This window comes from Cavia porcellus, unplaced genomic scaffold (assembly GCF_034190915.1).
Source record: "Cavia porcellus strain 051 isolate PalLab524CR breed Dunkin Hartley unplaced genomic scaffold, mCavPor4.1 scaffold_34, whole genome shotgun sequence".
Lineage (NCBI taxonomy): Eukaryota > Metazoa > Chordata > Mammalia > Rodentia > Caviidae > Cavia > Cavia porcellus.
The window spans coordinates 34,402,527-34,428,094 of NW_026947517.1; positions in this window are offsets into that span (position 1 = coordinate 34,402,527).

The window sequence follows — 25,568 nt, forward strand, 5'->3', positions numbered from 1 at the left end:
GGGATAGGGTTAAGATTAGGGTAGGGTTAGGTTTATAGTTAGGTTTAGGGTTAGGATTAGTGGTAGGGCTTAATGTGATGGGTGAGGATTAGGGTTAGTGTTAGTGTTAGCGTTTGGTTTAGGGTTAGTGTTAGTGTTAGTGTTAGGATAATGGTTAGAGGTTAGCTTTAGTGTTATTGATAGAGTTTTTGGTAAAGTAAGTATTAGGGTGAGGCTTAGATATTATTCTTAGGGTTATGATTATGGTTAGGGTTAAAGGCTAGGTTTAGGGTTAGGATTAGTTTTATGGTTAGGGATAGGTTTAGTGTTAGGATTAGGGCTAGTCTTAGTGTTATGGTTATGTTTAGGATCATATTTAGGTTAGGGTTAGGGTTAGGGTCAATATTTAGTGTTAAGTTTAGGGATAAGTTTAGGGTTAGGGTTAGCGTTTAGGTAAGGGATAGTGTAAGGTTTAGGATTAGGTTTAGTCATTAGGTTTAGTGTTAGGTTTAGGTTAGGGTTAGAGTTAGGCTTAGGGTTAGGATTAGGGTTATGTTTAGTGTGAGTGTTAGGGTTAGAGTTAGGGTTTTGCTTAGGGTTAGGCTTAGGGTTATGGTTAGGATTAGGGTTACAATTAGGTTAGCGTTAGGGTTAGGGTTAGGGTTAGGGTTTTGGTTAGTGTTAGTATTAGTTTAGTGTTATGGGTTAGGTTAGTGTTATGGTTAGGGTTTGGGTTAGGTTTAGGGGTTAGGTGTTATGGATAGGTTTATGGGTTAGGGTTAGTTTTAGGGTTAGGTTTAGGGTTACGGTTAGAGTTAGCGTTATGGTGATGGTTAGAGGTTAGCGTTAGGTTTGTGGTTAGGGTTAGGTTTTGGTTTAGAGTTAAAGGTTATGGTTAAGTTTAGTGTTACCATTAGAGTTTCAGGTTAGTGTTAGGTTAAAGTTTAGGTTTAGGGTTAGGGTTAGGTTTAGGGTTAAAGTTTAGGATTATAGTTCCTTTTAGGGTTAGGATTAGTATTAGGATTAGGTTTAGGGTTACACTTTGTGTTAGGTTTATGATTAAGTTTGAGTTAGGAATTACATGTTGGAGAGAGGGTTAGAGTTATGCTTTGGGTTCCGGTAAGTGTTAAGTGAATGATTAGGTTTACAGTCAGAGTTAGGTTTAAGGTTAGGGTTAGGTTTAGTGTTAGGTTAAGAGTTAGGGTTAGGTTTAGGGTTGGGTGTTATGTGTTAGCGATAGGGTTAGGGTTAGGGTTAGGTTTATGGTTCGGTTTAGGGTTAAGGATAGTGTTAGGGTTAGGGTTAGGATTTAGGGTTATGGTTATGGTTAGGTTTAGGTTTATGTTTAGGGTTAGGTTTAATTTAGGGTTAGGTTTAGGGATAGTGTTAGGTTTAGGTTTAGGGTTTAGGGTTAGTGTTAGGGTTAGGATTAGGGTTATGGTTATGGCTAGTCTTTGGGTTACAGTTAGGTTTAGAATTACGTTTAGCTTGGGGTTAGTGTTAGGGTTAGGGTTAGAGTTAGGGTTACATATTAGTTATAGGTTTAGGGTTAGTGTTAAGGTTAGAAGTTGGTTTAGGGTTAGGATTAGGGTGAGGTTTAAGGTTAGGTTTAGAGATATAGTTAGGTTTAGGGTTAGTGGATTATGGTGAGTGTTAGGGTTACGGTTAAGTTTAGGGTTAGGGTTAGGTTTATGGTTAGAGGTTAGGGTTATCGTTAAGGTTAGGGTTATCGTTAGGGTTAGGGTTAAGTTTAACGTTAAACTTAGTGTTAGGGTTAGGTTTAGGTTTAGGGTTAGAGTTATGGTTAGGGTTTAGGGTGAGGGTTAGTGTTCGGGTCTGTGTTAGGTTTATGGTTAGGGTTAGGTTTAAGGATAGGGTTAGTTTTAGTGTTAGGTTTAGATGTTTAGCGTTAGATTTAGGGTTAGGGTTAGCGTTAGAATTTCGTGTTAGAGTTTGGGTTAGGGTTAGTGTTATTGTTAGGTTTACGGTTAGGGTTTAGGGTTAGGGTTAGAGTTAGTGTTAAGGGTTTAAGGTTAGTGTTTGTGTTATGGTTAGGTTTAGGGATAGGGTTAGTGTTAGGGTTAGTGTTCAGATTAGAGGCAAGGGGGTTACGGTTATGATTAGGGTTAGAGGATAGAGTTGGTGGTAGGGTTAATTTTAGGTTTAGAGTTAACTTTACGGTTAGGGTTAGAGATTAGGGTTAGGGTTAGTGTTGTGTTAGGGTCAAAGTTAGGTTTAGCGCGTAATAATTATGGTTATGTTTAGGGTTAGTGTTAGGGTTAGGATTAGAGGTTAGGGTTAGTGTTAGGGTTAGTGATATTGTTATCATTATAGTTAGGGTTATGGTTAGGGTTAGTGTTAGGTTTTTTTTACGGTTTGGGTTAGAGTTAAGCTTAGTGATTTTGGTTTGTGTTAAGGTTAAGTTTAGGGTTAGGTTTAGCGTTAGAGTTGGGTGTAATGTTAGGTTTAGCGTTAGGGTTAGGGTTAGGTTTAGGTTTAGTATTTAGGGATAGTGTTAGCTTAAGTTTAGGGTTAGGGGTTAGGTGTTAGGGAGAGTGTTATGGTTATGCTTCCCGTTACTGTTAGGTTTAGGGTTACGATTATGTTTAGGGTTAAATTTAGGGTTATAGTTAGGGATTGTTTTATGCTTAAGGTTAGGATTAGGGTTAGGGCTAGGGTTTAGATGTCAGGGATAGAGTTATTGTTAGGTTAGGGTTAGGTTTAGTGTTTGGGTTAGTTTTAGGGTTAGGGATAATGTTATGTTTAGAGTTAGGGTTAGGGTTAAGGATAGGGTTCATGTTTGCATTAGGGTTAGGGTTTAGGGTTAGGATTAGGGTTATTGTTAGTGTTAGGTTGAGGTTTAGGGTTTGGGTTAAAGTTAAGGTTAGGTTTCATGTTAGGGTTAGGTTTCGCCTTAGGGTTAGGGTTAGGGTTAGGGTTTAGGATTAGGGTTACAGTTAATGTTAGGTTTAGGGTTAGGTTTAGGGTTAGATATTAGAGTTAGTGTTAAGTTTAGGGTTAGGGTTAGGTTTAGGTTTATGATTAGAATTTAAGTATAGGTTTAGGGTTATGGTTAGGGTTTGGGTTAGGGCTAGGTTTAGGGCTAGCCTTCCGGGTGACGTGTTAGGGAGAGGGTTAGGATTAGGCTTTGGGTTACGGTTAGGTTTAGTGTTACGATTAGGTTTCAGCTTAAGGTTACAGTTATATTTAGAGTTAGGTTTAGGGTTAGGGTTAGGGTTATGTTTAGTGTTTGGATTAGGGGTAGTGTTTAGGGTATGGGTTAGGTTCAGTGTTAGGTTTACGGTTAGTTTTAGGGTTAGGTTTACGTTTAGTTTAAGTGTTAGGGTTAGGTTGAGGTTCAGGTTTAGGGTTAGGGTTAGGGTTAGAAGTTAGTTTTAATGTTAGTGTTAATGTTAGTGTTATGGTTAGGGTTAGTGTTATTGTTTAGTGTTACATTTAGGGTTAGGGTTAGGTTTAGGATTTTAGTTATCATTAGTTTTAGGGTTAGACATATGTGTTAGGCTTATGTTAGGCTTAGGATTAGTTTTAGTGTTACTGTTATGTATTATTGGTAAGTTTAAGTTTAGTTTTAGCATTATGGTTAGGGTTAGGGATTAAGGGTTGGTTTTGGGTTAGTGTTATGGTGAGGGTTAGTGTTAGGGTTTGGTTTCGGGTTAGGTTTAGGTTTAAGGTTAGAGTTTAGTGTTAGGGTTAGGGTTAGTGTTAGTGTTAGGGTTAGGGTTAGGTGTAGGGTTAGGGTTAGATCTTAGGGTTAGTTTTAGCATGAGGTTTAGGGTTAGAGTTTAGGTTTAGGATTAGGTTTAGCATTAGGGTTAGGGTTAGAGTTAGGATTTGAATTTTGGGTTAGGGTTAGTTTTAGGTTTAGGGATAGGGGTTAGGTGTTAGGGAGAGGGTTATGGTTAGGCTTCGGATTACGGATAGGTTTAGGGTTATGATTAGGTTTAGGTAAGGTTTAGAGTTATGGTTAGAGTTTGTTTTATGTTTAGGGTTAGGGTTAGGGGTAGGTGATAGGGATGGAGTTAGCATTAGGGTTAGGGTTAAGTTTAGTGTTAGGGTTAGTTTTAGGGTTAGGTTTAGGGTTAGGGATAGTGTTAGGTTTAGGTTTAGGTTTATGGTTATGAATACAGTTAGTGTTAGGTTTATAGTTTTGGGTTAGGGTTAGGGTTAGGCTTATTGTTAGGGTTATTCTTAGGGTTAGGTTTAGGTTGAGGTTTAGGGTTTGGGTTACGGCTAGGGTTAATGTTAGTGTTAGGGTTAGGTTTTCTGTTTGAGTTAGGTTTAGGATTAGAGTTTAAAGTTAGGGTTAGTGTTTGGTTTAGGGTTAGGGTTAAGTTTAGGGTTAGATGTTAGCGTTAGGTTTAGGGTTAAGGTTAGGTTTATGGTTAGAATTTAGCTTTAGGATAGTGTTAGGGATAGGGTTAGGGTTATCTGTAGGGCCAGGTTTAGGGCTAGCCTTACGTGTTTGGTGTTAACAAGAGTGTTAGAGTTAGGCTTTGTGTTACTCTTAGGTTTAGGGTTAAGATTAGGTTTAGGCTTAAGTTTATGGTTAGGGTTATGGTTAGGTTTATGTTAAGGGTTAGGGTTATGTTTAGTATGAGGTTTAGGTGTAGTGTTTAGGGTAAAATTCAGACTCAGTGTTAGGTTTTCGGTTAGTTTTAGGGTTAGGGTTAGGTTTAGGTTTAGGGTTGGGTTAGGGTGAGTTTAAGTGTTAGGGTTAGGTTGAGGTTTAGGTTTAGGTTTAGAAGTTAGGTTTAGTGTTAGTGTTAGGTTTATGGTTAATGTTAGGATTAGAGGTTAGTGTTAGGTTTAGGGTTGGGGTTAGGTTTAGGGTGTGAGTTAGTGTTAGGTTTAGGATTAGAGGTATGTTTTAGGCTTATGTTAGTGGTAGAATTAGGGTTAGGGTTAAGAATAGGTATTACAGTAATGGTTAGGGTTAGTTTTAGGGTTACAGTTAGGGTTAGAGACTAAGTTTACTTTTGGGGTTAAGGTTATGTTGAAGGTTAGTGTTAGGTTTAGTTTTCGGGTTAGGTTTAGGGTTAATGTTAGAGTTAAGTTTTGGGTTACTGTTAGTGTTAGGGTTATGTTTAGCTTAGAATTTAGGGTTAGATTTAGGGTAAGACATAGCATTATGGTTAGGCTTATGGTAGGTTTAGTGTTAGGGTTATGGTTAGGTATGTTCAGGATTAAAGTTAGTTTTAGGGTTAGGGTTAGTGTTAGGTTTAGGATTATAGTTGAGTGTTAGGGTTAGGTTTAGGGTTAGGGTTAGGGTTATGGTGAGGGTTATGGTTTGGATTAGAAGTTACAGTTAGGGGTAGGGTTAGGTTTATGGTTACTGTTAGGGTTAGGGTTAGTGTTAGGGTTAGTGTTCGGTTTTAGTTGTTAAGGAGAGGGTTAGGGTTAGGCTTAGGGTTACAGATAGTGTTAGGTTTACAATTAGGTTTATGGTTACTGTTAGGGTTAGGATATTGTTAGGTTTATGTTTAGTTTCAGGGTTAGGTTTAGGGTTAGGTTTAGGGGTTAGTTGTTAGGGATAGGTTTAGGGTTAGCGTTAGGGTTAGGGTTGAGGTTAGTGTTAGGGTTAGGTTTATAGTTAGGTTTAGGGTTACTGATAATGTTAAGGTTAAGGTTAGAGTTAGGGCTAGTGTTAGGTTTAGGGTTAGGATTATGGTTAGGATTATGGTTAGAGTTTAGCGTTAGGTTTAGTGTTAAATTTTGGGGTTAGCTTTAGGGTTAGGTTTAGTGGTTATGGTTAGAGTTAGTGTTAGGTTTAGGGTTAAAGCTTTGGTTTAGGGTTAGGGTTACGTTTAGGGCTAGGGTTAGGTTTAGAGGTTAGTGTTAGGGTTAGGTTTAGGGTTAGTGTTTGTGTTAGTGTTAGGGTTAGAGTTAGGTTTAGGTTTAGGGTTGGGGTTAGGGTTATGATTATGTTTATTGTTATGTTTAGGGATAGTGGTACGGTTAGGCTTTGGGTTATTGTTAGAGTTCGGGTTAGGTTTATGGTTAGGGTTGGGTTAGGTTGAGGTTTAGGGTTAGGGTTAGAGTTATGGTTAGAAGTTAGGTTTAGTGTTAGGTTTAGGGTTTGGGTTAGGAATAGGTTAGTGTTAGTGTTAGGGTTAGGGTTAGGGTTAGGGTTAGAGGTTAAGGTTAGTGTTAGGGTTAGAGATAGTTTTAGAGTTAGGGTTAGGGTTAGATTTAAATGTTAGTGTTAGGGTTAGTGTCAGCGTTAGAATTTATGGTGAGTGTTAGGATTAGTGTTAGGGTTAGGTTTAGTGTTAGTGTTAGGTTTAGCATTAGGGTTAATGTTAGGATTAGAATTTAGTTTTATCTGTAGGGTTAGGTTTATGGTTATGGTTAGGGTTAGGGTTAGTGTTAGGGTTAGGGTTATTGGCTAGGTGTTGTGGAGTGGGTTAGGGTTAGGCTTCATGTTACGGTTTGTTTTAGGGTTACGATTCGGTTTAGTGTTAGGTTTAGGCTTAGGGATAGTGTTAGTGTTAGGGTTAGGTTTAGGGTTAGAGTTTAGGGTTAGGGTTAGGGTTAGGGTTAGGTTTAGGGTTAGAGTTTAGGGTTAGGGTTAGGTTTAGGATTAGGGTTAATGTTAGGATAAGAAGTTAGTGTTAGGGGTAGCATTAGGGTTATCGTTACGGTTAGGGTTAGGGTTAGTTTTAGGGTTAGGATGAGGGGTTAGGTATTAGGGAGTGGGTTAGGATTAGGCTTTGGGTTATGGTTAGTGTTAGGGTTATGATTAAGTTTAGGGTTAGGGTTATGGTTTGGGCTAGGTCTGTGGTTAATGTTAGGTTTAGGTTTATGGTAAGTTTTAGGGTTACGTTTAGGGTTAGGGTTACGTGTTAAGTGTTAGGGATAGTATTAGGGTTAGGCTTAGTGTTAGGGGTAGGGTTATGGTTAGGGTTAGTTTTACGGTTAGTTTTATGTTTAGAGTTATGGGTTAAGTGTTAGTGATAGGATTAGTGTTATGTTTGGGTTAGGGTTAGAGTTACGGTTAGGGTTAGGGTTAGGTTTACAGTTAGGTTTAGGGTTACGGTTAGTTTTATGGTTAGGGGTAGGCTTTAGGGTTAGGTTAGGGTTAGGTTTAGGGTTAGGATTAGGGTTATGGTTATGGGTATGGTTAGAGGTTAACATTAGGTTTAGTGTTAGAGTTTGCTGTTAGGGTTAGGGTTAGAGTTAGTCTTAGAGTTTATTGTTGTTTTAGTGGTAGCATTAGCGTTAAAGCTTAGGTTTTGGGTTAGAGTTAGGGTTAGGATTAGGGTTAGTGTTAATGTTCCATTTAGAGGTATGGGTTAGGGTTATGGTTAGGGTTATTGGTAGGGTTATGTTTAGTTTTAGAGTTATGCTAGGGTTAGGGTTAGGTTTATTGTTAGGTATTACAGTCAGGTTAAGTGTTAGTTTAAGGGTTAGGGTTAGTGTTAGGGATTAATGTTAAGTTTAGAGTTATGGTTATGGTTAGGATTAGGGTTAAGTTTAGGGCTAGAGGTTAGTGTTAGTTTTATGGTTAGTGTTAGGGTTAGTTTTAGTGTTGGGGTTAGGGTTGCTTGTTAGGGAGATGGTAATGGTTAGGCTTCAGGTTACAGTTAGATTTAGGGTTACGATTAGGTTTAGGGTTATGGTTAAGGTTTGTTTTACTGTTAGGCTTAGTGTTAGGGTTAGGGCTAGGGTTAGGTGTTAAGTGTTGGGTATATAGTTAGCGTTATGGTTAGGGTTCGGATTAGGGTTAAGGTTAGGTTTAGGGTTAGGGATAGTGTTAGTTTTAGGCTTAGGGTTACGGTTAGGGATAAGGTTCAGGTTAGCCTTAGGGTTAGAGTTTAGGGTTATGGTTAGGGTTAGGGTTATTGTTACATTTAGGGTTATGTTTATCGTAAGATATTAGGGCTAATGTTAGTTTTAGGGTTACAGTTAGGTTTAGTGTTAGTTTTATGATTAGAATTTAGGGTTAGGGTTAGGTATTATGGTCATGGTCAGGGTTAGTTTTAGGGTGAGGGTTAGGGTTAGTGTTAGGGTCAGGGTTAGGTTTAGGTTTACAGTTAGTTTCAGAGTTAGGTTTAGGGTTAGGGTTAGTGGTTAGGTGTTAGGAATAGGGTTAGCGTTAGGATTAGGGTTAGTGTTAGGTTTAGGGTTACTGATAGTGTAGAGTTATGCTTAGGATTAGGGTTAGGGTTATGGTTAGGTTTAGGGTTAGGGTTAGGGTTAGGATTAGTATTAGGGTTATGGTTAGAGGTTAGCATTAATTTTAGTGTTAGATTTTCGGGTTAGCATTAGGGTTATGGTTAGTCTTAGAGGTTATGGTTAGTGTTAGTGTTAGGGTTAGGGTTAAAGCGTAGGTTTAGGTTTAGTGTTACGGTTAGGGTTAGGGTTATTTTTTGAGATTACTGTTAGGGTTAGGTTAGGTTTAGGGTTAGGGTTAGAGTTAGGTTTAGCTTTAGGATTAGGGTTAGTTTTAGGTTTATGTTTTAGGGTTTGGGATAGGGTTACGGTTAGGTTTTGGGTTATAGTTAGATTTAGTTTTAGGGTTATGGTTTGGGTTTTGGTTAGTCTTATGTTGAGGTTCAGGGTTAGGGTTAGGGTGATGGTTTGAAATCAGTTTTAGTGTTCGGTTTAGGGTTAGGGTTACAGATAGGTTAGTGTTAGGGTTAGTGTTAGCGTTTGAGGTTAAGGTTAGGTTTAGTGTTAGGGTTAGCATTAGAGTTATGGTTACGGTTAGAGTTAAAAGTTAGTGCTAGTGTAATGGTTAGTGTTAGGGTTAGAGTTTAGGGTTAGTGCTAGGGTGAGATTAGGGTAGTGTTAGGCTCAGGTTTAAGGTTAGAATTTAGGGTTCGGGTTAGGTTCAGGGTTAGAGTTCTTGTTAGGATAAGAAGTTACTGTTAGGGGTAGGGTTAGGGTCAGGTTTATGGTTAGGGTTAGGGTTAGTGTTAGGTTTACGGTTAGGGCTTAGGTGTTATGTAGAGGGTTAGGGTTAGGTTGTTGGTTATGGTTAGTGTTAGGGTTACAATTAGGTTTAGGGTTAGGTTTAGGTTTAGGGTTAGGGTTAGATTTACAGTTAGTTTTAGGGTTAGGTTTAGGGTAGGGTTAGGGGCTAAGTGTTAGGGATAGGATTCGGGTTAGGCTTAGGGTTAGTGTTAGTGTTATGGTTAGGTTTAGGTTTATGATTTGTTTTATGGTTAGGGTTAGGGTTAGAAGTTAGGTTTATGTTAGGTTGAGGGTTAGGTTTAGGGATAGGTTTAGTGTTAGGGTTAGTGTTATAAGTTGGGGTTAGGGTTAGGGATAGGGTTAGGGTTAGGTTTAGGGCTAGTTTAAGGGAAATGGTTAGGTTTAGTGTTAGGGTTAATGTTAGTCTTAGGGTTATGGTTAGAGTTTAGGGTTAGGTTTAGGGTTAGATTTTGGGGTTGGGTTAGTGTTAGGGTTAGGCTTAAAGGTTAGGGTTAGGGTTAGGGTTAAAGCTTAGGTTTAGGGTTAGGGTTAGTGTTAGTGTTAGGGTTAGAAGTTGGTTTAGTGTTAGGCTTAGTTTTTAAGTTAAGTTTTATGGTTAGGTTTATGGTTAGCATTAGGATTTCGGTGTTAGGGATCATGTAAGGCTTAGGATTAGGGTTAGGGTTACGTTCACATTTAGGGTTATGGATAGTGTTAGGGTTAGGGTAAGTATTAGGGTTAGTGTTTGGTTTAGAATTATGTTTAGTGTTAGGTTAGGGTTAGGGTTAGTATTAGGATTAGGGTAGTGTTATGTTTAGGGTTAGCATTTAGTGATAGGGTTAGTGTAGGGTTAGGTTTATGGTTAGGTGTAGGTTTAGGTTGAGGTTTAGGGTTAGGGGTAGGGTTAGGTTTAGAAGTTAGGTTTAGTGTTAGGTTTGGGTTAGTGTTAGGGATAGGTTTAGTGTTAGGGTTAGTGTTAGATTTTATGGTTAGTGTTAGGGTTAGTGTTAGTATTACGGTTAGAGCTATGCATTAGGGTTAGTGTTAGGATTAGGGTTAGTGTTAGGGTTATGGTTAGGATTATGCTTGGGTTAGGGTTAGTGTTAGGGTTAGGTATTACAGTCAGTGTTAGGGTTAGTTTAAGTGGTAGGGTTACGGTTAGGGAGTAATGTTAGGTTTAGTGTTATGGTTAGAGTTATGGTTAGGATTTTGGTTAGGGTTAGGATTACAAGTTAGGGTTATGGTTAGGGTTAGGTTTAGTGTTAGTTTTATGGTTAGGTTTAGGGTTAGTGTTGGGGTTAGGCGTTAGTGATAGGGTTAGGTTTGGTGTTAGGGTTAGTGTTAGGTTTTCGGTTAGGTTTATGGTTTAGGAATAATGTTAGCTTTAGGGTTAGGGTTAGAGTTAGTGTTACGATTTGGGTTAGGGTTAGGGTTAGTGTTAGGGTTAGATTTAGGGTTAGGCTTAGTATTAGGGTTAGAAGTTGGTTTAGTCTTAGTGTTAGGGTTAGAGTTAGATTTATATTTAGGGTTAGGGTTAGATATGAGGGTTAGGTTTACTGTTAGGGTTAGTGATATGGTTAGAGTTTAGTGTTTGTGATAAGGTTAGAGTTAGGCTTAAGGTTATGGTTAGGGTTTGGGTTAGGGTTAGGGTTAGTCTTAAAACTTAGGTTTAGGGTTAGGGTTAAGGTTAAGGTTAGTGTTAGTTTTAGTATTAGGGTTTGGGTTAGGTGATACGTGTTAGGGAGAGGGTTAGGGTGAGGCTTTGTGTTACGGTTAGGTTTCGGGTTATGATTAGGTTTAGGCTTAGGTTTAGAGTTAGGGTTATGGTTCGTGTTAGATTTGGGGTACTGTTTAGTGTAAGGGTTAGGTTTAGAGTTAGGTTTACAGTTAGTTTTAGGGTTAGGGTTAGGGTTTGGTTAGGGTTAGGTTAAGAGTGTTAGGTCGAGGTTTAGGTTTAGGGTTAATGTTAGGGTTAGAAGTTAGGTTTAGGATTAGTGTTAGAGATAGGGTTAGGATTAGGGTTAGAGGTTAGTGTTAGTTTTAGGGATAGGGTTATGTTAGTGTTGGGGTTACGGGTTAGTTGTTAGGGAGACTTATATGGTTAAACTTCAGGTTATCGTTACTTTTAGAGTTACGATTAGGTTTAGGGTTTGGTTTAGGGTTATGGTTAGGCTTTGTTTTACAGTTAGGTTTAGGGTTAGGGTTCAGGCTAGGGTTAGGTGTTAGGGATTGATTTAGCATTAGGGTTAGTGTTAGGATTATTGTTAGGTTTATGTTTAGAATTAGGGATAGTGTTAGGTTTAGGCTTAGTGTTAGGGTTAGGGATAGGGTTTGGGTTAGGCTTAGGGTTCGTGTTTAGGGTTAGGGTTATTTTTAGGGTTTTGTTAGGGTTAAGGTTAGGTTGAGTTTTAGATTTAGAGTTAGGGTTAGGGATAGGTTGCGGTTTAGGGTTAGGTTTCAGGTCAGGGTTAGGGTTAGGGTTAGAGTTTAGGGTTAGCTTAAGGGTTAGGGTTAGTGCTAGGTTTAGGGTTAGGTTTAGGGTTAGATATTAGGGTTAGGTTTAAGGTTAGAGTTAGGGTTAGGGTTAGTTTTATGGTTAGAATTTAAGGTTAGGGTTAGGGTTATGCATTATGATTAGGTTAGGGTTAGTTTTAGGGTTAGGGTTAGGGTTAGGGTTAGGGATTAAGGTTAAGTTTTGAGTTAGGGTTATGGTGAGGGTTAGGGTTAGGTTTGGGGTTAGTGTTAGTGTTAGGGATAGAGTTTAGGGTTAGTGTTAGATTTTATGGTTAGTGTTAGGGTTAGGGTTAGTATTACCTTTAGAGCTATGTGTTAGGGTTAGGGTTACAATTATGTTTAGGTTTAGGGTTAGGGTTATGCTAGGGTTAGGGTTAGTGTTAGGGTTAGTTATTACAGTCAGTGTTAGCCTTTAGTATACGGGGTAGGGTTAGGGAGTAATGTTAGGTTAAGGTTATGGTTATGGTTAGGGTTATGGTTAGGATACTGGTTAGGGTTAGGATTAGAAGTTAGGGTTAGTGTTAGGGTTAGGTTTAGTGTTAGTTTTAGGGTTAGGTTTATGGTTAAGGTTGTGGTTAGGTGTTAGGGTTAGGGTTAGTGTTAGTGTTAGGTTTTCAGTTAGGTTTATGGTTAGGAATAGTGTTAGCTTTAGTGTTAGAGTTTAGGGTTAGGGTCAGGCTTAGTGTTAGGATTTGGGTTAGGGCTAGGATTAGGGTTTGGTTTAGGGTTAGGCTTAGTGTTAGGTTTAGAAGTTGGTTTAGTCTTAGGGTTAGGGTTAGAGTTAGAGCTATCGTTAGGGTTAGGCTTAGATATTAGGGTTAGAGTTAGGGTTAGTGATACTGTTAGAGTATAGCATTAGGGTTAAGGTTAGAGTTAGGGTTAAGGTTATGGTTAGTGTTTGGATTACGGTTAGGGTTAGTCTTAAAACTTTGGTTTAGTGTTAGGGTTTGCTTTAGGGTTAGTGTTAGTGTTGGTTTTAGTGTTAGGGTTAGGGTTAGGTGTTAGGTGTTAGGGAGAGGGTTGGGTGAGGTGTTGTGTTACTGTTAGGTTTAGGGTTTTGATTGGTTTTAGGCTTAAGGGTATGGCTAGGCTTAGGGTTAGGGTTAGGTTTAGAGTTAGGGTTATGGTTAGTGTTAGGTTTGGGTACTGTTTATGGGAAGGGTTAGGTTTAGAGTTAGCTTTACAGTTAGTTTTTAGGTTAGGGTTAGGGTTGGGTTAGGGTTAGATTTAGAGGGTTAGGTCGAGGTTTAAGTTTAGGGTGAGTGTTAGGGTTAGAAGTTAGGTTTAGGGTTAGTTTTAGGGATTGGGTTAGGGTTAGTGTTAGGCTTAGAAGTTAGTGTTAGTTTTAGGGTTATGGTTAGGGTTAGGGTTATTGTTGGGATTATGGGTTAGTTGTTCGGGAGACTTGTATGGTTAGGCTTCAGGTTACGGTTACTTTTAGGGTTTACGATTAGGTTTAGGGTTTGGTTTAGGGTTATGGTTAGGGTTTGTTTTACATTTAGGTTTAGGGTTAGGGTTCGGGCTAGGGTTAGGTGTTAGGGATTCATTTAGCATTAGGGTTAGGGTTAGGATTACTGTTAGGGCTAAGTTTAGGGTTAGGGATAGTGTTAGTTTTAGGCTTAGGTTTAGAATTAGTGATAGAGTTCGAATTAGGATTAGGGTTCATGTTTAGGTTTAGGTTTAGGGTTAGTGTTAGGGTTAGGGTTTTGTTAGGGTTAGGATTAGGTTGAGGTTTAGGTTTAGGGTTAGGGATAAGAATAGTGCTCGGTTTAGGGTTAGTTTTCAGGTCAGGGTTAAGTTTAGGGTTAGAGTTTAGGGCTAGGTTTAGGGTTAGTGTTAGTGTTAGGGTTAGTGTTAGGGTTAGGGTTAGTTTTAGGGTTAGATATTAGGGTTAGGTTTAGGATTAGAGTTAGGGTTATGGTTAGTTTTATGATTAGAATGTAGTGTTATGGTTAGCGTTATGTATTACAGCCAGGTTTAGGGTTAGTTTTAGGGTTAGGGTTAGGGTTAGGGATTACGGTTAAGTTTTGGGTTAGTGTTTTGGTGAGAGTTAGGGTTAGGTTTTGGGTTAGGGTTAGGCTTAGGGTTAGAGTTTAGTGTTAGTGTTAGTGTTAGTGTGTTAGTTTCAGTGTTAGGGTTAGGTTTAGTGTTAGAATTTAGCGTTAGAATTACGTTTAGGGTTAGGATTAGGCTTAGGATTAAAGTAGGATTAGGGTTAGGGTTAGCTATTACGGCTAGAGTTAAAGTTAGTTTTAGGGTTATGGTTAGGCTTAGAGTTAGGTTTAGGGTTAGATTTTAGGGTTAGAATTAGATTTAGTGTTAGGGTTAGTGTTAGGATTAGGATTAGAAGTTAGGGTTAGGGGTAGTGTTAGTGTTATGATTACTGGTAGGGTTAGGGTTAGTGTTAGGGTTAGAGTTAGGTTTAGGTGTTAGGGAGAGGATTACGATTCGGCTTCGGGTTACGGTTAGTGTTAGTGTTACTATTAGGTTTAGGTTTAGATTTAGCGTTACGGTTAGGGTAATGGTTATGTTTAGGGTTAGGTTAATGGTTAGTTTTATGGTTAGGGTTAGTGTTAGGGTTAGGGGTTAAGTGTTAGGGATAAGATTAGTGTTATGGTTACGGTTAGGTGTAGGGTTACGGTTAGGGTTCGGGTTAGGTTTTTGTTAGGTTTAGGGTTATGGTTAGTTTTAGTGTTAGAGTTAGGCTTTAAGGTTACGGTTAGAGTTAGGGTTAGAATTAATGTTAGGATTATGTTTAGAAGTTAACATTAGGTTTAGTTTTAGAGTTTGATGTTAGTGTTAAGGTTAGGGTTAGGCTTAGAGTTTATGGTTAGTGTTAGTGTTAGGGTGAGCGTTAAAGCTTACATTTTGTGATATGGTTGGGGTTATTGATTGGTTTAGTTTTAGGGTTAGTGTTAGGGTTAGGGTTAGAGGTATGGGTAGGGTTATGGTTAGCCTTAGGGTTAGTGTTAGGGTTACGGTTATGCTATGGTTAGGGTTAGTGTTAGGGTTAGGTTTAGGTATTACAGGTTTAGGGTTAGTTTAAGGGTTAGGGTTAGGGTTAGTGTTACAGTTAGACTTTAGGTTTAAGGTTAGGATTAGGTTTATGTTTAGAGGTTGGCATTTGGTTTAAGGTTAGTGTTTGGGTTTATGGTTAAGATTAGGGTTAGGCTTAGATGTTATCATTAATTTAGGGTTATGTTGATGGATAAAACTTCGGTTTAGTGTTACGGTTAGGGTTAGGGTTAATGGTAGTGTTAATGTTAGGGTTAGGGTTAGGGGTCTGGTGTTAAGGTAAGGGTTAGGGTTAGGCTTCGGATTATAGTTTGTGTTAGGTTATGATTAGGTTTAGGTTCAGGGTGAGGGTTAGGTTTGACGTTAGTTTTAGGGTTATGTTTATTGTTAGGGTTTGGGGTTAGGTGTTAGTGATAGTGTTAGTGTTAGCTTTAGGGTTAGGCTTAGAGGTTATGGTTAGCATTAGGGTTAAGGTTAGGGTTAAAGCTTAGGTTTAGGGTTAGGTTTAGGGTTAGTGTTAGGGAAAGGGTTTCGCTTAGGCTTCTGGTTACGGTTAGGGTTACTGTTAAGATTAGGTTAGTGTTAGGGTTAGGGTTAGGTTTACGGTTAGGGTTAGGGTTAGGTTTTCGATTAGGATTCGTTTTAAGGTTAGGGTTAGGTGTAGGGGTCAGGTGTTAGGGATAGGGGTAGCATTAGGCTTTGGGCTACTGTTAGGTTTAGGGTTACTATTAGGTTACGGTTAGGGTTAGGGTTAGCATTAGCCTTTGCTTTAGATTTACGGTTAGTCTTATGGTTAGTGTTAGGGTTAGGTTTAGGAATTAGGTGTTAGGGATAAGGTTGTAGTTAGGGTTAAGGTTAGGGTTTGAGTTTAGGTTTAGGGTTAAGTTTAGAGTTAGGGTTAGGGTAAGGGTTAAGTTTAGGTTTACAGTTTAGGTTTAGGGTTAGGTTTAGCATTAGGGTTAGGGTTAGGGTTAGGTTTAGGATTAGAATTTAGGGTTAGGTTTAGGTTTAGGGTTAGGGCTAGGTTTAGGTATAGGGTTCGTGTTAGTGTTAGGGTTTTGATTTAGGATTAGGGTTATTGTTACGGTTAGGGTTATGTTAAGGTTTAGGGTTTGGGTTAAGTTTTGGGCAGGGTTAGGATTTGTGTTAGTGTTAGGTTTAGGTGTCACGTTAGGGATAGTGTTAGGGTTATGGTTTAGGGTTTGGGTTAGGGTTAGGGTTAGTGTTAGTGTTAGTGTTAGTGTTAGTGTTAGTGTTAGGTTTAGGGTTAGATATTAGGGTTTCAGATAGGTTTATGATTAGGTTTAGGCTTAGGTTACAGTTATGTTTAGAGTTAGGTTTAGGTTTAGGGTTAGGATTATGGTTAGTGTTGGGATTAGGGGTACTGTTTAGGGTTTGGGTTACTTTCAGTGTTAGGTTTATGGTTAGTTTTATGATTAGGGTTAGAGTTAGGGTTAGGGTTAGGTTTAGGTTAAGGGTTAGGGTTAGGTTTAGTTTGAGGTTCAGGTTTAGTGTTATGGGTAGGGTTAGAATTTGGTTTAATATTAGTGTTAATGTTAGGGTTAGTGTTAGGGTTTGAGTTAGTGGTTAGTGTTAGATTTAGGGTTAGGGTTAGGTTTAGGGTTTGAGTTAGCGTTAGTTTAGGTTTAGAGGTATGGCTTAGGCTTATGTTAGCATTAGGATTAGGGTTAGTGTTAGGTTTAGGTATTACAATCAGGGTTAAGGTTACTTTTAGTGTTAGGGTTAGGGTTAGGGATTAAGGTTAGGTTTTGGGTTAGCTTTATTGTGAGGGTTAGAGCTAGGTTTAGGTTTCGGGTTAGGGTTAGGGTTAGGGTTAGAGTTTAGGGTTAAAGTTAGGGTTACTGTTAGTGTTAGGGTTTGGGGTAGGTTTAGGGTTAGGTATAGAGTTTAGGGTTAGGGTTATGGTTAGGGTTAGGTTTAGGGTTAGAGTTTAGGTTTTGGGTTAGGTTTAGCGTTAGGGTTAGTTTTAGGGTTAGGGTTTCAATTTCGGGTTAGAGTTAGGTTTTAGGTTTAGGGTTAGGGGTTATGTGTTAGGGAGAGGGTTATGGTTAGGCTTCGGGTTATGGATAGGTTTAGGGTTACGATTAGGTTTAGGGTAAGGTTTAGGGTTATAGTTAGGATTTGTTTTATGGTTAGAGTTAGAGTTAGGGTTTAGAAGTTAGGGATAGAGTTAGCATTAGGGTTAGTGTTAGATTTAATGTTAGGGTTATTTTTAGGTTAGGTTTAGGGACAGGGATAGTGTTAGGTTTAGTGTTAGGGTTGGGGTTAGGGATAGGTTTCGTTTTAGGGTTACGGTTAGGGTTAGAGTTAGGGCTAGGTTTAGGGCTAGTGTTACAGGTTAGGTGTTAGGGGGTTAGGGTAAGGCTTTGGGTTATTGTTAGGTTTAGCATTATGATTAGGTTTAGGCTTAAGTTTACAGTTAGGTTTAGGGTTAGGGTTATGGTTAGTGTGAGGATTAGGGGTACTCTTTAGTGTAAGATTTATGTTCAGTGTTAGGTTTACAGTTAGTTTTAGGGTTAGGGTTAAGTTTAGGTTTAGAGTTAGGATGGAGTTAGGGTTAGGTTAAAGGTTAGTGTTAGGTTGAGGTTTAAGTTTAGGGTTAGGGTTAGAAGTTAGTTTTAGTGTTAGTGTTAGGTTTAGGGTTAGGGTTAGGGTTAGAGGTTAAGGTTAGGGTTAGGGTTAGGGTTAGTGTTAGAGTTAGGGTTAGGGTTAGAGTTAAAGGTTAGTGTTAGTGTTAGGGTTTGTGTTAGGGTTAGGTTTAGGGTTAGAGTTTAGGGTTAGAGTTACATTTAGCATTATGGTTAGTGTTAGGATTAGAATTTAGTGTTAGGGGTAGGGTTAGAGTTATGGTTACGGTTAAAGTTAGGGTCAGTGTTAGGGTTAGGGTTAGGAGTTAGGTGTTAGGGAGAGAGTTATGGTTAGGCTTCAGGTTACGGTTTATTTTTATGGTTACACTTAGGTTTAGGGTTAGGTTTAGGCTTAGGGTTATGGTTAGGTTTAGGTTTAGGGTTAGGGTTAGGTTTAGAGTTAAAGGTTAGTGTTAGTGTTGGTGTTAGTGTTTGTGTTAGGGTTAGGTTTAGGGTTAGGTTTATGGTTAGAGTTTAGGTTTAGTGTTAGGAATAGGGTTAGTTTTAGTGTTAGGAAAATAATTTATTGTTAGGGGTTCGGTAATGGTTATGGTTATGGTTATGGTTATGGTTATGGTTAGGGTTAGAGTTAGTGTTTGGTTTAGGGGTTAGGTGTTAGGGAGAAGGTGAGGGTTAAGCTTTTGGTTACGGTTAGTGTTAGGGTTACGATGAGGTTTAGGGTTAGGTTTATGTTTAGGGTTAGGGTTAGTGTTAGGTTTACGTTTAGTTTTAGGGTTACATTTAGGGTTAAGGTTTGGGGTTAATTGTTAGGGATACGATTAGGGTTAGGCTTAGTGTTAATGTTAATGTTAGGGTTAGGTTTATGGTTATTTTTAGGGTTAGGGTTATGGGTTAAGTGTTAGGGATAGGATTAGTGTTATGGTTAGGGTTAGGGTTAGAGTTATGGTTAGGCTTAGGGTTAGGTTTACGGTTAGGTTTAGGGTAATGGTTAGTTTTAGGGTTAGGGTTTGCCTTTAGGGTTAGGATTAGGGTTAGAATTAGGTTTATGTTTATGGTTAGAAGTTAGCGTTAGGTTTAGTGTTAGAGTTTGCTGTTAGGGTTAGGCTTAATATTTGTGGTTAGCTTTAGTGTTAGGGTTAGCATTAAAGTTTAGGTTTTGGATTAGGTTTAGGGTTAGGGTTAGGGTTAGGGTTAGTGTTAGGGTTAGTTTTAGGGTTCAGGTTAGAGGTATGGTTTAGGGTTATGGTTACGGTTAGGGTTACTTTTACGGTTATGCTACGGTTAGGGTTAGGTTTAGGATTAGGTATTACAGTTGGGTTTAGGGTTAGTTTAAGTGTTAGGGATTAATGTTAGGTTTAGTGTTCTGGTTATGGTTATTGTTATGGTGTGGTTAGGTTTAGTATTAAAAGTTTGGTTAGGGGTAGGATTAGGTTTATGGTTACAGTTTGGTTTAGGGTTAGTGTTAGGGTTAGGGGTAGGTGTTAGGTTTTATGCAGAGGGTTAAGATTAGCCTTCGTGTTACGTTTAGCGTTAGCATTACAGTTAGGTTTAGGGTTAGGCTTAGGTTTAGGGTTAGGGTTAGGTTTAGTGTTAATTTTAGTGTTAGGTTTATGGCTAGGGTTGGGGTTAGGTGTTAGGGATAGGGATAGTGTTAGGGTTAGGGTTAGGTTTAGGTTTAGGTTTCGGTTTAGGGTTAGGGATAGGTTTAGGTTTAGGGTTAGGGTTATTGTTAGAGTTAGAAGTGGTTATAGTTTTAGGGTTACAGTTAGGGTTACAGTTAGAGTTAGGTTACGGTTAGATGTTAGGGTTAGGGTTTGTGTTACGGTTAGTGTTACAATTAGACGTTAGGGTTAAGGTTAGGGTAAGGTTTATGCATAGAGGTTAGCATTAGGTTTAGGGTTAGAATTTTGGTTTTGGGTTATGGTTAGTTTTAGGCTTAGAGGTTATGGTTAAGGTTAGGGTTAGGGTTAGGGTTAAAAGTTAGGTTTATGGTTAGGGTTAGGGTTACTCAGGGTTAGTGTTAGGGTTAGTATTAATTTTAGGGTTAGGGGTTAGGTTTTAGGGCAAGGGTTAGGGTTATGCTTCGGGTTATGGTTTGTGTTAGGTTACGATTAGGTTTGGTTTAGGTTTAGGGGTAGGTTTAGGGTTAGTTTTAGGTTAGGTTTAGGGTTAGGGTTAGGGGATAGGTGTTAGTTATAGTGTTAGGGTTAGGGTTAGTTTAAGGGTTAGGGTTAGGTTTCCTGTTAGGGTTAGTGTTAGAGATAGTATTAGGGTTAAGGTTAGGGTTTAGGTTACGGTTAGTTTTAGGGTTAGTGTTATGGTTGCTTTAGTGTTAGGCCTAGAGTATAGGGTTAGGTTTAAGGTTAGGGTTAAAGCTTAAGTTTAGGGTTAGTTTTAAGGTTAGGGTTATGGTTAGGGTTTGGGATAGGTTTACGCTTAGGCTTCAGGTTATGGATAGGGTTATGGTTATGAATAGGTTAGATTTAGTGTTAGGATTAAAGTTAGGGTTACGGTTAGGGTAGGGTTAGGGTTTCGATTAGTATTCGGTTTAGGGATTAGGTGTTAGGGATATTGGTAGCGTTAGGCTTTGGATTATGGTTAGGGTTAGGGTTACGATTAGGTTAGAGTTAGTGTTAGGGTTAGGGTTAGCATTTGCTTTCAATTTATGGTTAGTTTTAGGGTTAGGGTTAGGGTTTGGAATTAGTTATTAGGGATAAGGTTGTAGTTTGCATTAGGGTTAGGGTTAGGGTTAGAGTTTAGGATTAGGGTTAAGTTTATGGTTAGGGTTAGATTTAGGGTTAGAGTTTAGGTTTAGGGTTAGGTTTAGCGTCAGGGTTAGTGTTAGGGTTAGGATTAGGATTTAGGGTTAGTTTTAGGTTTACGTTTAGGCTTAGGTGTTAAGTGTTAGGGAGACGATTATGGTTAGGCTGCAGGTTATGGTTAGGTTTGGGGTTACGATTTTGTTTAGGGTTAGGTTTAGTGTTATGGTTAGGGTTTGTTTTACGGTTAAGGTTATGGTTAAGTTTAGCGTTAGGTGTTAGGTGTTAGGGATAGAGTTAGCGTTAGGGTTAGGGTTAGGTTTAGTGTTAGGGTTAGGTTTAAGGTTAGGGACAGTGTTAGGTTTAGGGTTAAGGTTAGCGTTAGGGATAGGGTTCGGGTTAGGGTTAGGCTTTAGGGTTAGGATTAGGGTTATTGTTAGGGTTAGGGTTAGGTTGAGGTTTAGGGTTTGGGTTAGAGTTAGGGTTATGGTTAGGGTTTGGGTTAGGTTTCGGGTTAGGGTCGGGTTTAGGGTTAGAGTTAGGGTTGGTGTTAGGGTTAGAGTTAGTGTTAGGGTTAGGATTAGTGTTAGGTTTAGGGTTAGATATTAGAGTTAGGTTTAGGGTTAGGGTTAGGGTTAATATTCCGTTTATGATTTGAATTTTGGGTTAGGTTTAGGGTTAGGTTTAGGGTTATAATTAGGGTTAATCTTATGGCTAGCTTTAGGCCTAGCATTAGGGGTTTGGTGTTAGGGAGAGGGTTAGTGTTAGGGTAGGGTTAGGGTTAGGGTTAGTGTTAGGATTAGGTTTACAGTTAGGTTTAGGGTTATGAATAGTGTTACGGTATGCTTAGGGTTAGGTTTAGGGTTAGGTTTATGGTTAGTTTCAGGGTTAGGTTTAGGGTTAGGGCTAGGGGTTCGGTGTAAGGGATAGGTTTAGTGTTAGGGTTAGGTTCAGGGTTACGATTAGGGTTAGGGTTATGGTTAGAGGTTAATATTAGGTTTAGTGTTAAATTCGAGGTTAGTGTTAGGGTTAGGATCAGGCTTAGAGGTTATGGTTAGGGTTAGTGTTATGGTTGGGGTTAAAGCTTAGGTTTAGCGTTAGCGTTACAATTAGGGTTAGTGTTAGGATTAGAGGTTAGAGTTAGGGTTAGGTTGAGGTTTGTTGTTTGTGTTAGTGTTAGAATTATGTTTAGTGTTAGGTTTAGTTTTAGTTTTAGTTTTGGGTTAGGGTTAGTGTTAGGGTTAAGATTAGTTTTAGTGTTAGGGTTAGTGATAGGGTTAGAGTTAGTATTTGGGTTATTGTTAGAGTTTGGGTTAGGGTTTTGTCTAGGGTTAGGTTGAGGTTTAGGTTTAGGGTTAGGGTTAGGGTTATGGTTAGAAGTTAGGTTTAGTGTTAGGTTTAATGTTAGGGTTAGAGTTAAATGTTAGTGTTAGGGTTAGGGTTATGGTTAGGGATTGGTTAGTGTTAGTGTTAGTGTTAGTGTTAGGGTTAGGGTTAGAGTTAGAGTTAAATGTTGGTGTTAGTGTTAGGATTAGTGTTAGGGTTAGAATTTAGGGTTAGTGCTAGGGTGAGGGTTAGGGTTAGTGTTAGGGTTAGGTTTAGGGTTAGAGTTTAGGGTTAGGGTTCAGTTTAGGTTTACGGTTAATGTTAGGATTAGAATTTAGTGTTTGGGGTAGGTTTAGGCTTATGGTTACGGTTACGGTTACGGTTAGTGTTAGGGTTAGGGTTAGGGGTTATTTGTAAGAGAGAGGGTTAGGCTTAGGCTACATGTTACGTTTAGTTATAGGGTTATGATTAGTTTTAGGGTAAGTTTTAGGCTTAGGGTTAGGTTTAGCTTTAGGGTTAGGGTTAGGTTTACAGTTAGTTTTAGGGTTACGTTTAGGGTTAGGGGTATGGCTTAAGTGCTTGGGATAGGATTAGTCTTAGGTTTAGGGTAGTGTTAGGGTTAGGGTTATGGTTAGGTTTACGGTTAGTTTTAGGGTTAGGGTTAGTGGTAGGATTAGTGGTTAAGCGTTAGGGATAGGATTAGTGTTATGGTTAGGTATAGGGTTATGGTTAGGGTAAAGGTTAGTTTGACGGTTAGGTTTTGGGTTATGGTTACTTTTAGAGTTAGGGTTAGGCTTTAGGGTTCAGTTTAGGGTTAGAGTTTGGTTAGGGTTAGGATTAGGGTTAGTTTTATGGTTAGAGTTTATTGTTGGGTTTAGTGTTAGAGTTTGGTGTTAGGGTTAGGGTTAGGGTTAGGCTTAGATTTTACTGTTAGGGATAGTGTTAAGGTTAGTGTTAAAGCTTAGGTTTTGGGTAAGTGTTAGGTTTATGTTTAGGATTAGGGTTAGTGTTAAGGTTAGTGTTAGAGTTAGGGTTACTGGTATGCGTTAGGTTTATGGTTTGGGTTAGGGTTGGGTTTGGGTTAGAGTTAGGGTTGGGCTAGGGTTAAGGTTATGCTGAGTTTAGGGTTAGGCTTAGGTTTATGCTTAGGTATTATAGTCAGGTTTAGGGTTAGTTTAAGTGGTAAGGGTTAGGGTTAGGTTTACGGATTAATGTTAGGTTTAGGGTTATATTTATGGTTAGTGTTTGGGTTAGGGTTAGGTTGAGGGTTAGGATTAGAAGTTAGGGTTAGTGTAGGGTTAGGTTTATGGTTACAGTTAGGGTTATGGTTAGTGTTAGGGTTAGGGATACGGATTACCTGTTAGAGAGAGGGTTATGATTAAGCTTCGGGTTGTGCTTAGCATTAAGGTTACAATTAGGTTTAGTGTTAGGCTGAGGATTAGGATTAGTGTTAGGTTTAGTGTTAGTTTTAGGGTTAGGTTTAGTGTTAGGGTTGTGGTTAGGTGTTAGGCATAGGTTTAGAGTTAGGGTTAGGATTATGGTAAGGGTTAGGTTTACGTTTAGTATTAGGGTTAAGAATAGTGTTAGGTTTAGTTTTAGGGTTAGGATTAGTGTAACAGTTAGAAGTTGGTCAGGGTTAGGGGTAGCGTTAGGTTTAGATGCTAGGGTTAGGGTCAGTGTTAGGGTTAGGGTTAGTGTTATGGTTAGAGTTTACTGTTAGGTTTAGTTTTAGAGTTAGGTTTAGGGTTATGTTTAGAGGTTAGCATTAGATTTAGGGATAGAGTTTGGGTTTAGGGTTAGGATTAGGCTTAGAGGTTACGGTTAAGGTTAGGGTTAGTGTTAGGGTTAAAACTGAGGTTTAGGTTAGGGTTAAAGTTAGAGTTAGTGTTAGGTTAGGGTTAGGGTTAGTGTTAAGAATAGTGTTAGGATTAGGTTTAGGGTTAGGATTAGTGTAAGGGTTAGAAGTTGGTTAGGGTTAGGGTTATGGTTAGGTTTACAGTTAAATGTTAGGGTTAGGTTTAGGGCTAGTGTTAGTGTTATGGTTAGAGTTTAGTGTTAGAGGTAGGGTTAGAGTTAGGGTTAAGGTTAGGTTTAGGTTTATGGTTAGAGGTTTGCATTAGGTTAAGGTTAGTGTTAGTGTTAGGGTTAAAACTGAGGTTTAGTTAGGGTTAGGGTTAGTGTTAGGTTAGGATTAGTGTTAGGGTTAGGGTTAAGGTTAAGAATAGTGTTAGGTTTAGGTTTATGGTTAGGATTAGTGTAAGGGTTAGAAGTTGGTTATGGTTAGGGTTAGGGTTAGATGTTAGTGTTAGGGTTAGGGTTAGGGTTAGAGCTATGGTTAGAGTTTAGTGTTAGGTTTAGTTTTAGAGTTAGGGTTAAGGATGGGTTTAGGGTTATGGTTAGAGGTTAGCGTTAGGTTTAGGGTTGGATTTTGTTTTAGGGTTAGGGTTAGGGTTAGGCTTGGAGGTTATGGTTAAGGTATAGGTTAGTGTTAGGGTTCAAACTGTGGTTTAGGTTTGGGTTAGGGTTATGTTCAGGTTTAGGGTTAGGGTTATTGTTAGGGTTAGAAGATGGTTTAGTGTTAGGGCTAAGGTTAAGGTTAGAGTTAGAGTTAGAGTTAGGGTTACGATTAGGTTTAGGGTTAATGTTAAGTTTTGTGTTAGGGTTAGGGTTGGGTGTTAGGTGTTAGGGATAGGGTTACATTTAGTGTTAGGCTTCAGGTTACGGTTTGTGTTAGGGTTACGATTAGGTTCAGGTTTAGGGTTAGGTTAGGTTTAGGGTTAGTTTTCTGGTTATGTTTAGGGTTGGGGCTGGGGGTTAGGTGTTAGTGATAGTGTTAGTGTTAGGGTTAGGGTTAGTTTTATGGTTAGGGTTAGGGTTAGGGGTAGTATTAGGGTTAGGTTTAGGGTTTAGGTTAGGGTTAGTGTTATGGTTAGTGTTAGTGTTAGGGTTAGGGTTAAGGTTAATGTTATGGTTAGAGTTTAGTGTTAGAGGTAGGGTTAGAGTTAGGGTTCAGATTATGTTTAGGTTTATGGTAAGAGGTTAGCATTAGGTTAAGGTTAGTGTTAGTTTTAGGGTTAAAACTAAGGTTTAGTTAGGGTTAGGGTTAGTGTTAGGTTAGGATTAGGGTTAGGGTTATGGTTAGGATTAAGAATAGTGTTATGTTTAGTTTTAGGTTTAGGATTCGTGTAAGGGTTAGAAGTTAGTTAGGGTTAGGGTTAGGGTTAGGGTTAGATGTTACTGTTAGGGTTAGGTTTAGGGTTAGGGTTAGAGCTATGGGTAGAGTTTAGTGTTAGTGTTAGGTTTAGAGTTAGGGTTAAGGTTAGGTTCAGGGTTATGGTTAGAGGTTAGCGTTAGGTTTAGTGTTGGAGTTTTGTTTAGGGTTACGGTTAGGGTTAGGCTTGGGGGTTATGGTTAAGTATGGGTTAGTGTTAGGGTTTAAACTGTGGTTTAGTTTTGGGTTAGGGTTAGGTTCAGGTTTAGGGTTAGAATTACTGTTAGGGTTAGAAGATGGTTTAGTGTTAAGGCTAGGGTTAAGGTTAGAGTTAGAGTTAGGGTTAGGGTTACGATTACGTTTAGGGTTAATTTTAGGGTTTGTGTTAGGGTTAGGGTTAGGTGTTAGGTGTTAGGGATAGGGTTAGGATTAGTGTTAGGCTTCGGGTTACGGTTTGTGTTAGGGTTACGATTAGGTTCAGGTTTAGGGTTAGGGTTAGTTTTCGGGTTAGGTTTAGGGTTTGGTTGGGGGTTAGGTGTTAGTGATAGTGTTAGGGTTAGGGTTAGGGTTAAGGGTACTATTAGGTTTAGGTTTAGAGTTTAGGTTAGGGTTAGGGTTATGGTTAGTGTTAGTGTTAGGGTTAGGGTTAGGGTTAGGGTTACATTTAGGCTTAGAGTTTATTGTTAGGTTTAGTTTTAGAGTTAGGTTTATGGTGAGGTGTAGGGTTATTTTTAGAGGTTAGCATTAGGTTTAGGGATAGAGTTTGGGTCTAGGGTTAAGGTTAGGGTTAGGCTTACAGTTTATGGTTAAGGTTAGGGTTAGTGTTAGGGTTAAAACTGAGGTTTAGGTTAGGGTTAGGGTTAGAGTTAGTGTTAGGTTAGGGTTAGGGTTAGGGTTAGGTTCAGCGTTAAGAATAGTGTTAGGTTTAGGTTTAGGGTTAGGATTAGTGTAAGGGTTAGAAGTTGGTTAGGGTTTGGGTTAGGGTTATGTTTATGGTTAGATGTTAGGGTTAGGGTTAGTGTTTTGTTTAGAGTTTAGAGTTAGAGGTAGGGTTAGAGTTAGGGTTAAAATTATGTTTAGGTTTATGGTTAGAGGTTAGCATTAGTTTAAGGTTAGGGTTAGTGTTAGGGTTAAAACTGAGGTTTAGTTAGGGTTAGGGTTAGTGTTAGGTTAGGTTTAGGGTTATGGTTAGGGTTAAGAATAGTGTTAATTTTAGGT